The 15,409-nt window shown below is 44.3% G+C and overlaps 2 long non-coding RNA genes across 2 annotated transcripts in view; both read left to right on the top strand.

The window, feature by feature from the left end:
- The window catches only part of LOC132592356 (uncharacterized), an 82,211-nt gene that overhangs the window by 44,870 nt on the left and 21,932 nt on the right, over positions 1–15,409 (top strand). The gene's annotated exons all lie outside the window — the stretch shown is intronic.
- Positions 6,650–11,676, top strand: LOC132592355 (uncharacterized). The gene is made up of 2 exons (XR_009557830.1): positions 6,650–7,018; positions 7,180–11,676. It is a non-coding gene; the product is annotated as an uncharacterized LOC132592355 (long non-coding RNA).

The raw sequence follows: 15,409 nt of genomic DNA, 5'->3' as shown, positions 1-15,409 counted from the left end.
TACAGCAGCTTAAATGAACCAATAGTAGCTGTACCCTCTGGAACCAAAAGGCAGTTACTTTATCCTAATGCAAATACAGACAATAATAATACAGAGATAAAATCCTTTGACTCAATACACAACAGTTGGCATCTACAATCAGCCTACAATTCTTTAACAGGGGCTTGAACCCACGACCCTGAGATGAAGAATCTCGTACTGTAATATCCCAGGTCACTTAGGTAATGGTCCCCTAAGTCTGTGTTGTTAAGGTAACAAAAGAAGTGGCTCTGTGCCAGAAAACAAATGGGTGGGACCCTACTCCCTCAACTGGCTTATCGTTGGAAAGTGTCATGGACACGACAGCCCAAAACCGAGAAGGGCAGCCTGAGCTAGAAAGCAGGCAGACAGCAGGAGATCAGAGAGTCTTGCAGAGTTCCCAGACAGCTGGAAACAGTGGGCTGATGCCTCCTCTTCCCTCTGAAGCTGGCAGGAATGTGGCTTATCAACATAGGGAAGGCGGGCTGGATGGGAGCCAGCTCTCTGAGGATTCAGATTCCCTCACAGCACAAGGGAGGGAGGGAATTTCCTCACCAGAAGAGGAGGTAGATGACCCCATCAGTCCCAGAACTAGGCGAATGGAGAAAGTCCAAGACAGACGACGAACCCAGAAACGTAAGGGGAGGAGGTTCAGGATATTCTGCAGTAGCCGGAAGTGTTCTTCAGAAGAGTCAACTTGATTGTGATAGATGGTCTGCAATAAATCTTCTGTAATTACTCTTGTGTGCTGTTTTCTCAAGCTGGCAGCTGGCCAGCTCCTGACAGCAAGAAGAAGAAGAAGAAGAAGAAGAAGAAGAAGAAGAAGAAGAAGAAGAAGAAGAAGAAGAAGAAGATAGGAGTAGGAGTTTGGATTTGATATTCTGCTTTATCACTACCCGAAGGAGTCTCAAAGCAGCTAACATTCTCCTTTCCCTTCCTCCCCCACAACAAACACTCTGTGAGGTGAGGGGGGCTGAGAGACTTCAAAAGTGTGACTAGCCCAAGGTTACCCAGCAGCTGCATGTGGAGGAGTGGAGACGCGAACCTGGATCCCCAGATTACGAGTCTACTGCTTTTAACCACACTGGCCAGAGTTGAATGTGCGAGCTAGAAGCTAGAAATAGGTTGGGCAGCTGACAGACAGAGCCATGCCTGATTTCTGAGTGGAATCCAAGGTTGTGACTATGGGAGAAGTAAGACCTTCGCTGATATCTCGCCCGATCCACGACCCCCACCCTCCGCGGAGATCTCACCACCGCCATGAAACAGACCGCCCCATACCCAGAAGGCCGCTACCCCCCCATCTCGCTGCCGCCACTGCCACTGCCACGAAACAGGCCGCCCTGTAGCCAGAAGGCCACTACACAGTCCGTCTGTCCCCCATCTCCCCGCCACCAGGGAACAACCACCAGGCCAGTACAAGGAGAAGGCCTCCCGGAAAGTCCCCTACACAGTCTGCCCTCCACCCCCCCAATCTCACCACCGCCAGGGAACAACAACCAGGCCGTTACAAGGAGAAGGTCTCCCGGACTATCCACAAGGCCGCTACACAGTCGCCCCCCCCATCTCCCCGCCACCAGTGAACAACCACCAACACAGTCAAACCCCCCCCCCCCACATCGCACCCACACCAAGGAACATCCACTAGACCCCTACATATTTCTTTATGTTTCCCCATTTCTAAAAAATTCCCCTAAATTTACACCTTCTTTATACCTCTACACAGATCAATCAACACCCCAATATCCAGCCACCCCAGGACCCACCCCCACAGGGAGACAGACCCCATCCACTGTCCAGGTAACCTAACTCCTGACCTCCCCACCTACACAACTCCCATCTCCTACTATGCCGACCCCACAACATCCCCCACCACCACACATAACTCTAACCATTACAACTTCCCCAATACCCTCTACACCTAACACACCCCTACTTTAATTTATACCTTCTTTATGCCTATTCGCAGTAGACAATATGATTTATTAGAGTTATGAGTTAGAAGTTGCTAAAGATGATTGATAATGAATCACAGAAAGGGGAGAATCAAGGAAGTCACCCAAAAATGATTAAGAAAAGAATAAGAATTGAGAAGTATATACTTTTTGTTTGTATTTGTGTATTTTGTATTGTATTATGTTGTATTCTGTTTATGGTTTAATATGTGTTGTTCCATACTTAATAATTTTTTTAAAAGAAAATTACTGGGTCATAGAATCATAGAATCATAGAGTTGGAAGAGACCACAAGGGCCATCCAGTCCAACCCCCTGCCAAGCAGGAAACACCATCAAAGCATTCCTGACAGATGGCTGTCAAGCCTCTGCTTAAAGACCTCCAAAGAAGGAGACTCCACCACACTCCTTGGCAGCAAATTCCACTGCCGAACAGCTCTTACTGTCAGGAAGTTCTTCCTAATGTTTAGGTGGAATTTTCTTTCTTGTAGTTTGAATCCGTTGCTCTGTGTCCGCTTCTCTGGAGCAGCAGAAAACAATCTTTCTCCCTCCTCTATATGACATCCTTTTATATATTTGAACATGGCTATCATATCACCCCTTAACCTTCTCTTCTCCAGGCTAAACATACACAGCTCCCTAAGCCGTTCCTCATAAGGCATCGTTTCCAGGCCTTTGACCATTTTGGTTGCCCTCTTCTGGACACGTTCCAGCTTGTCAATATCCTTCTTGAACTGTGGTGCCCAGAACTGGACACAGTACTCCAGGTGAGGTCTGACCAGAGCAGAATACAGTGGTACTATTACTTCCCTTGATCTAGATGCTATACTCCTATTGATGCAGCCCAGAATTGCATTGGCTTTTTTAGCTGCTGCATCACACTGCTGACTCATGTCAAGTTTGTGGTCAACCAAGACTCCTAGATCCTTTTCACATGTACTGCTCTCAAGACAGGTGTCTCCCATCCTATATTTGTGCCTTTCATTTTTTTTGCCCAAGTGTAGTACTTTACATTTCTCCTTGTTAAAATTCATCTTGTTTGCTTTGGCCCAGTTGTCTAATCTGGTAAGGTCATTCTGAAGTGTGATCCTGTCCTCTGGGGTGTTAGCCACCCCTCCCAATTTGGTGTCATCTGCAAACTTGCTCAGGATGCCCTCAAGCCCATCATCCAAGTCATTGATAAAGATGTTGAACAAGACTGGGCCCAAGACAGAACCCTGTGGCACCCCACTAGTCACTACTCTCCAGGATGAGGAGGAGCCATTGATGAGCACCCTTTGGGTTCGGTCAGTAAGCCAGTTACAAATCCACTGAATGGTAGCATTGTCTAGCCCACATTTTACCAGCTTCTTTACAAGAATATAATGGGGCACCTTGTCAAAGGCCTTGCTGAAATCAAGATAGGCTACATCCACAGCGTTCCCTTCATCTACCAGGCTTGTAATTCTGTCAAAAAATGAGGTCAGATTAGTCTGACATGACTTATTTTTCAGGAACCCATGCTGACTTTTAGTGATCACAGAGTTTCTTTCTAGGTGCTCACAGACTGTTTGCTTAATGATCTGCTCTAGAATCTTTCCTGGTATTGATGTCAGGCTGACTGGGCGGTAATTGTTTGGGTCCTCTCTTTTCCCCTTTTTGAAAATAGGGACAACATTTGCCCTCCTCCAGTCTGCTGGAACTTCGCCTGTTCTCCAGGAATTTTCAAAGATTATTGCCAGTGGTTCTGAAATCACCTCTGCCAGTTCTTTTAATACTCTTGGATGTAGTTCATCTGGCCCTGGAGACTTGAATACATCTAAACTAACCAAGTATTCTTGTACTACCTCCTTACTTATTCTGGGCTGTGTTTCCCCTGCTGAATCATCTGCTCCATATTCTTCAGGTCGGGCGTTGTTTTCTTTCTTGGAGAAGACTGAGGCAAAGAAGGTATTGAGGAGTTCTGCCCTTTCTCTGTCCCCTGTTTGCATTTCACCATCTTCTCCTCTGAGTGACCCCACTGTTTCCTTGTTTTTCCTTTTGCTACGGACATACCCATAAAAGCCCTTTTTGTTGCTTTTAACCTCTCTGGCGAGCCTGAGTTCATTCTGTGCTTTAGCTTTTCTGACTTTGTCTCTACACGTGCTGGCTATATGTTTGAATTCCTCTCTGGAGATTTCCCCCCTTTTCCATTTTTTGTACATATCCCTTTTAAATCTTAACTCAGTCAAAAGTTCTTTAGATAGCCAGCCTGGCTTCTTTAGGCACCTTCCATGTTTCCGTCTCATTGGTATTGCCTGAAGTTGTGCTTTTAATATCTCCCTTTTAACAAACTCCCAACCATCATGAACTCCCTTCCCTTTTAGTATTTCTGTCCATGGGATTTCACCCAGCGTTTCCCTAAGTTTTCTGAAGTCGGCTTTCTTAAAGTCTAGAATTTGGACCTTAGTATGCTTGGTTGCTCCTTTCCGCTGGATAATAAACTCCAGAAGAGCATGGTCACTCCCACCTAATGATCCTGCCACTTCTACCCCACTAACCAAGTCATCACTATTGGTTAGGACCAGATCTAAAATGGCTGATCCTCTTGTTGCTTCTCCCACTTTCTGGACAATGAAGTTGTCTGCAAGGCCAGTGAGGAATCTGTTCAACCTTATGCTCTTGGCTGAGTTTGACATCCAACAAATATCAGGATAGTTGAAATCCCCCATTACTACTATCTCACTTCCTTTGGAATGCTTGGCCATCTGTTCCAGGAAGGCATCATCTGTGTCCTCAGTTTGGCTTGGGGATCTATAGTAAACTCCCACAATGAGATCACTGTTGTTTTTCTCTCCCTTAATTTTGACCCAGATACTCTCAATTTGGCTTTGAAGTTTAAAATCCTGGATCTCTTCACAGGTATACATATCCCTAACATATAAAGCTACTCCTCCTCCTTTCCTGTTTGCTCTATTTCTCTTAAATAGATTGTATCCCTCTATTACTACATTCCAGTCATGAGACTCATCCCACCAGGTTTCAGTGATGCCTATTATGTCATATTTAGTTTGCTGTACCAAGAGCTCAAGTTCATCTTGTTTATTTCCCATGCTCTGTGCATTAGTATACAGACATTGAAGACCGTTGATCATTCCCCCATGTCTCTTATTTAAGGACATTTTCGTCCCACCACTAGGTCTGCATGCTGCTTGCTCCATTTGGTCGTTGACATTTGGATGATCATCTTCAGCATTTGATAGACTCCTACCTTCAGGACCACTGTCTCCCTCCCCCATATAAGTCAGTTTAAAGCCCTCCTGATGAGGTTTTTGAGTTTCGTGGCAAAAACATTCCTCCCAACTTTTGTGAGGTGCAGTCCATCACTTGCCAGAAGTCCATCTTCAAGAAACTGCAGACCGTGATCTAGGAATCCAAACCGTTCCTGTTTGCACCATTTGCGAAGCCAGTTGTTCACTTCCCCTATTTTCCCCTCTCTCCCTGGGCCATGTCGTTCAACTGGGAGGACAGAAGAGATGACAATTTGTGCATCTAATTGCTTCAACTTCCTGCCCAGAGCCTCATAATCATTTTTGATCTTCTGTAAGCTATGGCTTGCAGTGTCATTGGTTCCCACATGCACCAAAAGGAAGGGGTATTTGTCGGTGGGTTTTATGATTCGTTGCAGCCGTTCTGTTACATCTTTGATCTTGGCCCCAGGTAGACAGCACACCTCTCGAGACATCTTGTCAGGCCCACAGATTACTGCTTCTGTACCCCTCAGTAGGGAATCCCCTATCACCACTACACGCCTCTTCATAGGCTTGGTTGGCATTCTTCCATGTGCTGTCCCTTCCAAGGTTACCTGCATATTCCTGGAGGACTGACTTTGCTGCTCGTTTTCATATTCCTCATCAACTGTGATGAGGGAGAGATCCTCAGGTGGAGTCTGTTCCTCGTCTTCCATGAGCACTTCAAAACGGTTGTGTAATTCTAAGCACTCAGAGCGATCCCTGGGCCTTCTACTTCTATGAGTCACGTTCCTCCATACATCTGGCTGCTGTGTTGGGGAACTGACCTCCTCCTCAGGGAGATCCCCTGTCTCCCACAGCTAATCACCTGACCCTCCTGACTCACACTTCTAGGTGAAAGGTCACAGCCAGAAACAAACACCCACACAAGCCTGGACCGTCACCCAAATCCAAGAGGCAGCAGCCTTTCTGCTCCTTCCTCAGTCGCTACACTCCAAGCTCTGACTAGCTCTGCCGACAGCTAATCACCTGACCCTCCTGACTCACACTTCTAGGTGAAAGGTCACAGCCAGAAACAAACAAGGTCACAGCCAGAAACAAACACCCACACAAGCCTGGACAGTCACCCAAATCCAAGAGGCAGCAGCCCTAGAAAACCAGCACAAGCACACAAACAAGTAAGAAAACAAATAAGCACACAAACTTACTAACACACAGCCCCAAAAGACAAAGCCACAAAACCTACAGAGTGTCTCCCAAGCTCAGCTCACCTTCTGCTCCTTCCTCAGTCGCTGCACTCCAAGCTCTGACTAGCTCCGCCCACAGCTAATCACCTGACCCTCCTGACTCACACTTCTAGGTGAAAGGTCACAGCCAGAAACAAACAAGGTCACAAATCCAAGAGGCAGCAGCCTTTCTGCTCCTTCCTCAGTCGCTACACTCCAAGCTCTGACTAGCTCCGCCCACAGCTAATCACCTGACCCTCCTGACTCACACTTCTAGGTGAAAGGTTACAGCCAGAAACAAACAAGGTCACAGCCAGAAACAAACACCCACACAAGCCTGGACAGTCACCCAAATCCAAGAGGCAGCAGCCCTAGAAAACCAGCACAAGCACACAAACAAGTAAGAAAACAAATAAGCACACAAACTTACTCACACACAGCCCCAAAAGACAAAGCCACAAAACCTACAGAGTGTCTCCCAAGCTCAGCTCACCTTCTGCTCCTTCCTCAGTCGCTGCACTCCAAGCTCTGACTAGCTCCGCCCACAGCTAATCACCTGACCCTCCTGACTCACACTTCTAGGTGAAAGGTCACAGCCAGAAACAAACAAGGTCACAGCCAGAAACAAACACCCACACAAGCCTGGACAGTCACCCAAATCCAAGAGGCAGCAGCCTTTCTGCTCCTTCCTCAGTCGCTGCACTCCAAGCTCTGACTAGCTCCGCCCACAGCTAATCACCTGACCCTCCTGACTCACACTTCTAGGTGAAAGGTCACAGCCAGAAACAAACACCCACACAAGCCTGGACAGTCACCCAAATCCAAGAGGCAGCAGCCCTAGAAAACCAGCACAAGCACACAAACAAGGAAGAAAACAAATAAGCACACAAACTTACTCACACACAGCCCCAAAAGACAAAGCCACAAAACCTACAGAGTGTCTCCCAAGCTCAGCTCACCTTCTGCTCCTTCCTCAGTAGCTGCACTCCAAGCTCTGACTAGCTCCGCCCACAGCTAATCACCTGACCCTCCTGACTCACACTTCTAGGTGAAAGGTCACAGCCAGAAACAAACAAGGTCACAGCCAGAAACAAACACCCACACAAGCCTGGACAGTCACCCAAATCCAAGAGGCAGCAGCCCTAGAAAACCAGCACAAGCACACAAACAAGGAAGAAAACAAATAAGCACACAAACTTACTCACACACAGCCCCAAAAGACAAAGCCACAAAACCTACAGAGTGTCTCCCAAGCTCAGCTCACCTTCTGCTCCTTCCTCAGTCGCTGCACTCCAAGGTCTGAGCCCGTTGAATATTCCAACATTTCACCAATGAAAATATTTTTTCTCTACCTGCTTTTCTTGCTTCACCCTTCCCTCTTCCCTCCTCCAGGCCAACATGCTGCCTCCTGGATGCTGTTGAACTACAATTCCAGCATCCTGACTATAGGTCATGCTGGCTGGGGCAGATGGAAGGTTATGCAGCAAGACACAGTGATAGGAAAGGTGTGGGGCTTGTGGTCTCCAGCATGTGGTGAGATGGACTGCTGGTGGCAGCCTGATTTTGGAGCTGGCATACCAAGGACCAAAGAACCAGAGGTGGGTCCCATGATTGAGGTGAGGCCAAGGGTCAGGATCCAGATCAGGAAAACAAGGATCAAAGAGCAGAAGCTGGAGACATGGCCACAGGCAGGCAGGGGGTCACATATCAGATTGGGGAGAGACAAATTCCTGCTGGTTCAGGTGAAAGGTCCATCTAGCCCTGTATCCTCTTCCAGGTACCCGTCTTTCTTTTTTACTCACACCCAATCCAGTTTTCTCCTCCTTGTCTCAGTGCTGCCTTTTTAGGACAGCAGGATGGAGATATTAGTTGGATCTGCCTGCTATTATCTCTGGCTCCACCTATATACGAACAAATGAAATAAGACCCTCCTGGATGACGAGGTCAGTGACCCATCCAGTCCAGCATCATGCTCTTACTGTGGCCACGCAGATTCCTCTGGGAAATCTGCAAGTAGAACCTGCGTACAGGAGGACTCTTCCATCCTGTGCCTTCCAGCAACTGATATTCAGAAGTGTTAGTGCCTCTGACCATGGAGGCAGGGCATAGCCATCATAGCTTGTAGCCATGAATTCGTTCAATCATCTTTTAAAGCCATCTAAATTGGTGGCCAGCAAAGCCTCTTGTGGGAGTGAGTTCCATAGTTTAACTATGCACTGCAAGGAGAAGTACTTTCTTTTATCTGTCCTGGATCTTCGGCATTCAACTTCATGGAATGACCCTGAGTTCTTGTGTTAGAGAAAAGTTTTTCTTCTTTTCTATCTACTGTCTCCTTGCCATCTCTCTCTCTCTCTCTCTCTCTCTCTCTCTCTCTCTCTCTCTCTCTCTCTCTCTCTCTCGTTTCTGTGCAGTTTCCTATTTTACCAATCTACTAAGGATTGTGGAAGAATTTGTTTGACCTACTTTTCACAAACAGACCAACCCAAGCTGAAACCAGGAAAGTTGCCTGCATTTAGAATGCAACTCCCGTGGGGATTAGGCAGTTCTATGGATTTCCCACTGAACTTTCAGTGGGAATAAGTGTGTACAAAAATAATAATTTCATGGTGAATGCATTGAAAATTGTATTTTAAATTTTTTTTAAATGCACACAATAGGGCACATAAAATACACACAATAGGGCAGAATAGCATACAGTGGAACCAAACAGGATGAAATGTAGATATGGCATAGTTAGAGAAAGACCAAAATGTTGTTTAGCCCACCCCTAATAACAACTCATAATGTTTGAAAATCTTGAAAGCAGATTAAAGTTTGCAAAATAATGAAAGCAAATTTATATAACTCATACTGTTCACAGAAGTCTGGCTGCTTTGATCCTGAATTTAGGTGACCTTGGGAAAGCATGCGAATCTTTCAATGGGAAAGGGGTGCAGATCACAGACAGTCCAATTGGGAATCAGAGGGAGTATTTTGAATGGGAGCTGCACCCTTACTCTCTACTTAGGACTTTTAGGGTCATATTAATTAAAATCTAAATCTTTCCTCCCTCTCTTAAATGACGTACAAAATCACTTCAAACATTTGGTTAATTGCACAGAGGAAATGCTGGTTCTAGTTCTCATGTAACAACAACAACTCTTTAAACTGAACCAAAGTAAAATAAAAGCTTCTTATTGGACACCAAACATTCCTGTCTGGAAAAACCTGCTGACTTCCACAGAACAAACGAGTTTCAAGCCGCTTGGTTTGAGAAGGTGCTCTTCTGCAATCCATGAATGCTAACATTCCTCATCGCCAGTTTTCATTCCCTGCTGTGCAAAAAGCTGCTGGTTCTGTAGTTCCTTTATCATGTCTGCTGCATCCTTGACAAACACCATATGGATGCTAATATGCCACAGCTGCTCCCACAGAATGGGAAGTCAGGGGTAAAGGAATTGTGTGTGCTTAATGAAAGCTCTGTTTGGCAAGGAGACACTGAGCTGGCTTTATCTTTAGAAGCTCCAGCAGGGGTATCAAGGCACAAAATCATTGAAAGCAGCTCTAGAAACCTGTTGGGGCTGTTGAAAGGTCTGGTCACAGAAGCATGTCCTTATTTGAATAGCAGGTAAAGAAACTGTAGCAGGGCAGGTGGTGGCATGGCAGGGGCTGGAGAGAGGTGTTGGCAGGTAATTCAATCTATACTCCATTTGGGATCTCTTACCGATTCCTGAGATACAGTCGTACTTTTGAAAGTCACATTTCCTCTCCTTTTCCCACCCTGTCTTGGACCCACTCATGGAGTGAACAGCCTGGACTGCCTCTTCCTCAATGCCTCCCCTGTTTGCCGTAAATAGGGGTGTAATAGCACAGCCTTGCAGAAGGAGCATAGACATCTGGGTTTATTTACAGCATTTATACCCCACTGTTTAGCCAAAGGTTCTCTGAACAGCTTAGAAAAAAAGTTTCTAAGGCACTCCCTGCCCTTCAGCTAAAAATATACAGTACAGTATTGCAAAAAGAGAGAGAAAAGAATGGGAGGGTTTGTGACTAGCCAGGGTACAAAATGGACACATAATATGTCCTCTCAGCAACATACTTTGCACAATCTTTGAAAAAAAGTTAGATGTTTGGTTGCTTTCTGCAACTTTAAGTAACATCTGCTGGGGAATGCAAGGGAAACTGCAATTAGTGAGTGAATGAGGCCCTGAATTCTTCATTTTGGCCCTAGAGAGATCTAGCAGCCTTGACAGCTCCATAGAGGAAGAAATGGATGAACCCAATAGGGTGGGTGTCAAAACAAAGGCAGGAATGGCTCAGCCGAAGTGTCTGTCTGAATGTAGCAGCACAGATCTAACAAGTGTGCCTAGATCTCACTACAGGCTGGCAAGATGCTCTCAAGCTGCTCAGATTGCCTTTCAAAGATACAGGTATTCACCAGAAAGCAGGTATGCACTACCAATGGGGATATCCTTTCAAGGGAACCCACTTTCTACTCTACAGCATTGTAATTGGGACAGGCAGCTATCCTAGTAAATGATCTCATATTGGACTTATCTGATCCCAGTTGGGGGGCAGTCACAGGCGTGAACCACAAAGTGAAAAAGTGGGGTTCCTCCAAAGACCACAGGGCTCCATTGAACAACAAATGATTCCTTAATTAACCAGAAAACCTGACGGTCCTGATTAAACAGCACTGGTAGATCATTTATTACCCTCTTGAGCTAATGCTTCTTCAATGGCTAATCTCTCTCTTGCTACAAGAACTGCTCTCCTTGGCTTATTCACACTTTTGCCTCACTCTTTCTAGGCACAAGTCTGCACTTTAATGCTACTACGTGTCCAAATGGTTTTCATTTGGTTTTTGTGGCCTGAACTTTCTTCTTGAAAACCTGCTATTTAAAGCTGAATTGAAGCAAACGTCAAATTGGGTTTTCCATGGATTTACATTTGCTCAGATTGAGCTTGTAGAGCAGGTTTTCATGGTGAAAGCTCTGGAGGGAAAAAAAGAGGGGAAATTAAATTTAAAAGCACTAGGCTACAGTGCTTTAAATTGCAGACCCTGCCTGGAGAGAGCAGAGGATAGGTAACTATGGCAAAACTTCACGAGCCCTACACGTGTTTACTGCTTTTTGAAAACAATGCTGCTGCACTCACTCTTTTGGTATTTGCCACCCTCCTATTTGGGTGGATGTAGACCTGTGGGCAATACCAGTCCAGCAATCTGCATTGTGAGACTTCACCTTAAGTCTCTCCTACTATGAGACTTTAAACAACAACAACGTGTTTTTACAAAAAGTTTTCTAGTTGTAAGACCCTCTCTTCCTCAGCTGATCTGCATGAATCGATTGAGGCAATGGTAAAGGACTTCTGGACAGTTAAGTCCAGTCAAATGTGAGTGTGGGGTACGGCGCTCATCTCGCTTCAGTCCGATGGAGCCAGTGTTTGTCCACAGACAGCTTTTTGGGTCATGTGGCCAGCAGGACTAAACTGCTTCTGGCACAACGGGACACCGTGGCATACGGAAATGCTGTTTACCTTCCCGATACAGTGGTACCTACCGTATTGGCCCGAATATAAGCCACACCTAAATATAAGCTGCACCTTTAAAATTTGGGGGGGGAGGGAGAAAACACACCTGAATATAAGCCGCTCCATTCCTCGCTGCTCCTGGCTGCATCAGTAGCAGTGTGGTGTAGGGGCTGGGAGACTAGGGATCACATCCTGACTCAACCAAGAAGCTGACTTGGTTGACATTGGACCTGTCACCGTTTCTCAGACTAACCTCACAGGGTTGTTCTGAGGATATAGCTGGGAGTGGGGAGACCCAAGTACTGTACTTCACTTTGAGCTCATCGGAAGAAAGATGGGATATCAATGTAATAAATAATATTTAAAAACAAAAACAAATTTATTTTATTTTATTTTGCAACACAAACACACATAACACTAAAAAGAAAAAAGAAAAGAAAACTTAAAAAGAAAATACAAAGACCAATATGAAACAAATAATGAACATGTAACCCATGTTCTGGTTCATGGGGTCACGGAGAGCCAAACACGACTAAGATGACTAAACAACAACAAACCATATTTCAGTTCTTCTTTTCTTCTATAGACTTCTGTCAGAGGGTCGTCGTGGCTACTCTAGAGTAACTCCGCTTGAGTCCAGTTTGTCTTTATAGACTTTTATTGTGCAAAGTATTTACAGTGCAGAGACAGCTTAAAACATGACCTCTCATCCCGAATCAGAATGCGGCAATGGCGTACGTCTGTCAGGGCACCCCAAAACGCCTCCCCCTTGACCTGCGTGGTGGCACTCTCCTTATCTCTTGTGCCAGAAGGAGCGATGCCCTCGCAGTCTCCTCCCTGAGCAGGCGTTGACAGGGCTCTCCAACATCCCTGAACTCCTGATTGCATCTCTCTGCCCCCCCGAGCTTTCCCATTGTTCCTCCCGCTGTTTTCTCTCTCCCTCCGAGTCTCTCCCCCCCTTCTGGCTGCTTCAGACCCACTGATGCTCTCTGTGCTTGGCAAGGTGGATGTCAGGATGGTGGGGGCTGGCTCCCTGTAGGGAGTCGCCCTTACAACTTCCTTCATCCTCAACGTGGTTCTGCTTTCATATTTAGTAAACTGTTTCCTTCACACTTCGTTTCCCCCCTCTTTTCTTTCTATTTTATGCTTTTTCACCATAAATTGTTTTGCCAAAGTTAATTAAAACAAGTCCAGATATTAATTTGAGGGCACTGCTTTTTAAGGTCATCTCTGTATTTTTCCCATTCTTTTTGAAATTTTTGTTTAGACTGACCCCTAATTGCACCTGTCATTCTAGCCAACTCAATGTAATCAAATATTTTTTCTTGCCATTCTGTTTTTGTTGATGCTGTCTCATTTTTCCATTATTTTTTTTTGCAATTAGGGTTCTTGCTGCCACTGTTGCGTAAAGTACCGTAAGATATTACAAACGCAGCTTTCCATGATTTTGAAATAGAATTTTGAAATAGAACAAAAGATAAAAATATTAAGACGATTTTTAAAAAAATTTTTTGCCAACAAGCCAGGCAGGCTGCTTGCATGGCAATTAAAGAAAAAACAAAAGGAGAGAATAATAGAGAAATTGATAAAAGAAGGAAAAAAAATAGAAGAACCCAAATAAATTTGCAAAAAATCTACAAACTATTATAGGAAACGATATCAAGCAGAAGAGGAAGATCAAGAAGAGATGGAAAAATACCTAGCACAGAACAGACTTCCAATGATAGCTTGTGGAAAAATTAAGCAATTAAACTTACGAATAACGATGATGGAGGTGGAACAACCAATTTCAAAAGCAAAGACAGGAAAATCTCCAGGTTTGGACAGCCTGTTGTATTATAAGAAACTAGAAGATATATTGTCAGAACCAATGAAAACAGCTATGAATTGAAGAAGAAGCATTTATCACTCTGATACCTAAACAAGGAGATTATAGACCTATATTAAATTGATATCTTTGCCAACAGATTAAAAAGAGTATTGAATGAAATCATATATCAGGCGGGCTTTCTCCCAGGCAAACACGTGCATAACAACGTGAGAAATATAATAGACACCTTAGAATATCTGGAAGCAAGAATTGATTTTTTTAAAAAGCTATCTTGATGCTGGTAGATACTGAAAAAGCCTTTGACAACATCTCTTGGAGATTTATGGAAAAAAATCTATAGAAAGCACAGGATTCAAGGAAAATTTCAGCAGGGGTATCAAGGCCATATACTGAAATAAGAGAGCCAAATTGATTTTAAATAATGAGGTAACAGAAGAATTTAAGATAAACAAGGGGACTAGGCAAGGCTGCCCTCTTTCACCCTTATTATTAATTATGGTATTAGAATTTCTAGCGCTTACAATATGGAAACACCAAGACATAAAATGTATAACAGTGGGAAAGAAATTGCATAAGATAATCACCTTTGCAGATGACCTGATTCTAACTACTGAAAACTTGGAAGAAAGCTTACAAAAAATAATAGACAGGATCCTTGAATTTGTAAAAGTGGCAGGATTTAAGTTACCGTAAATAAAAACTAGATCAGTAGGCTAGCAAATACTATGTCTATACAGGAAAAAGAAGAATTACAGAAGATTTCAGGATTGGCGATAGTAAGACTAAATATCTGAGAATCTCACTGACGAATAAAAAGAGCAACTTATTAAAGGATAGTTATATAAAAATCTGGAAAGAAATTAAAGGGGATCTAGAGATTTGGAACAAGCTAAAATTATCATTTTGTGGTAGGATATTAGTAGTGAAAATGAATGTGCTTCCTAAAATGATGTTTTTATTTCAAATGATACCAATTATTGGAGGGGTACCACTTCAAATTTGGTGATGACCTGTTCCTCCAGATCAGCGGCCCAACAGTATGCCAACATCTTCATGGCAGATTTAGAACAACGTTTCCTAAACTCCTACCCACTCAAACCTCTCTTGTACCTGCGATACATTGACAATATTTTTATTATCTGGACACATGGTCAACAGACCCTGGAAACCTTCCACCAGACATTCAATGACTTTCACCCCACCATCAACCTAACAAATGAACCAATCTATGCAAGAAATACGTTTTTTGGACACTACTATAAAAATACAGGATGGGCGTATAGACACCACCTTATACCGAAAACCAACTGACCGACAAACATATCTACATGCTTCTAGCTACCATCCCAAACATACCAAACAATCCATTGTATATAGCCAGGCCCTACGTTACAACCACATCTGTTCCAACTCTACAGAGACTCTCACCTAAGAGATCTACAGCAAACCTTTTTAGAACTAAAATATCCACCCGATGGAGTTAAACAACAGATCAACAGAGCCAGACTGATACCCAGAGAGAACTTGCTGCAAGACAGACCCCAAAAAGAAAATAACAGAACACCACTAGTAATCACATACAGCTCCCAAGCTAAAATAGTACAACGCATCATCAGAGATCTACAACCTCTCCTAGACAATGACAGTTCTCTTTCTCAAG

Source organism: Zootoca vivipara, chromosome 6 (assembly GCF_963506605.1).
Source record: "Zootoca vivipara chromosome 6, rZooViv1.1, whole genome shotgun sequence".
Taxonomy (NCBI): Eukaryota; Metazoa; Chordata; class Lepidosauria; order Squamata; family Lacertidae; genus Zootoca; species Zootoca vivipara.
Note: the sequence above shows the minus strand (reverse complement) of the source record. Positions and strands in the feature narration are given on the sequence as shown.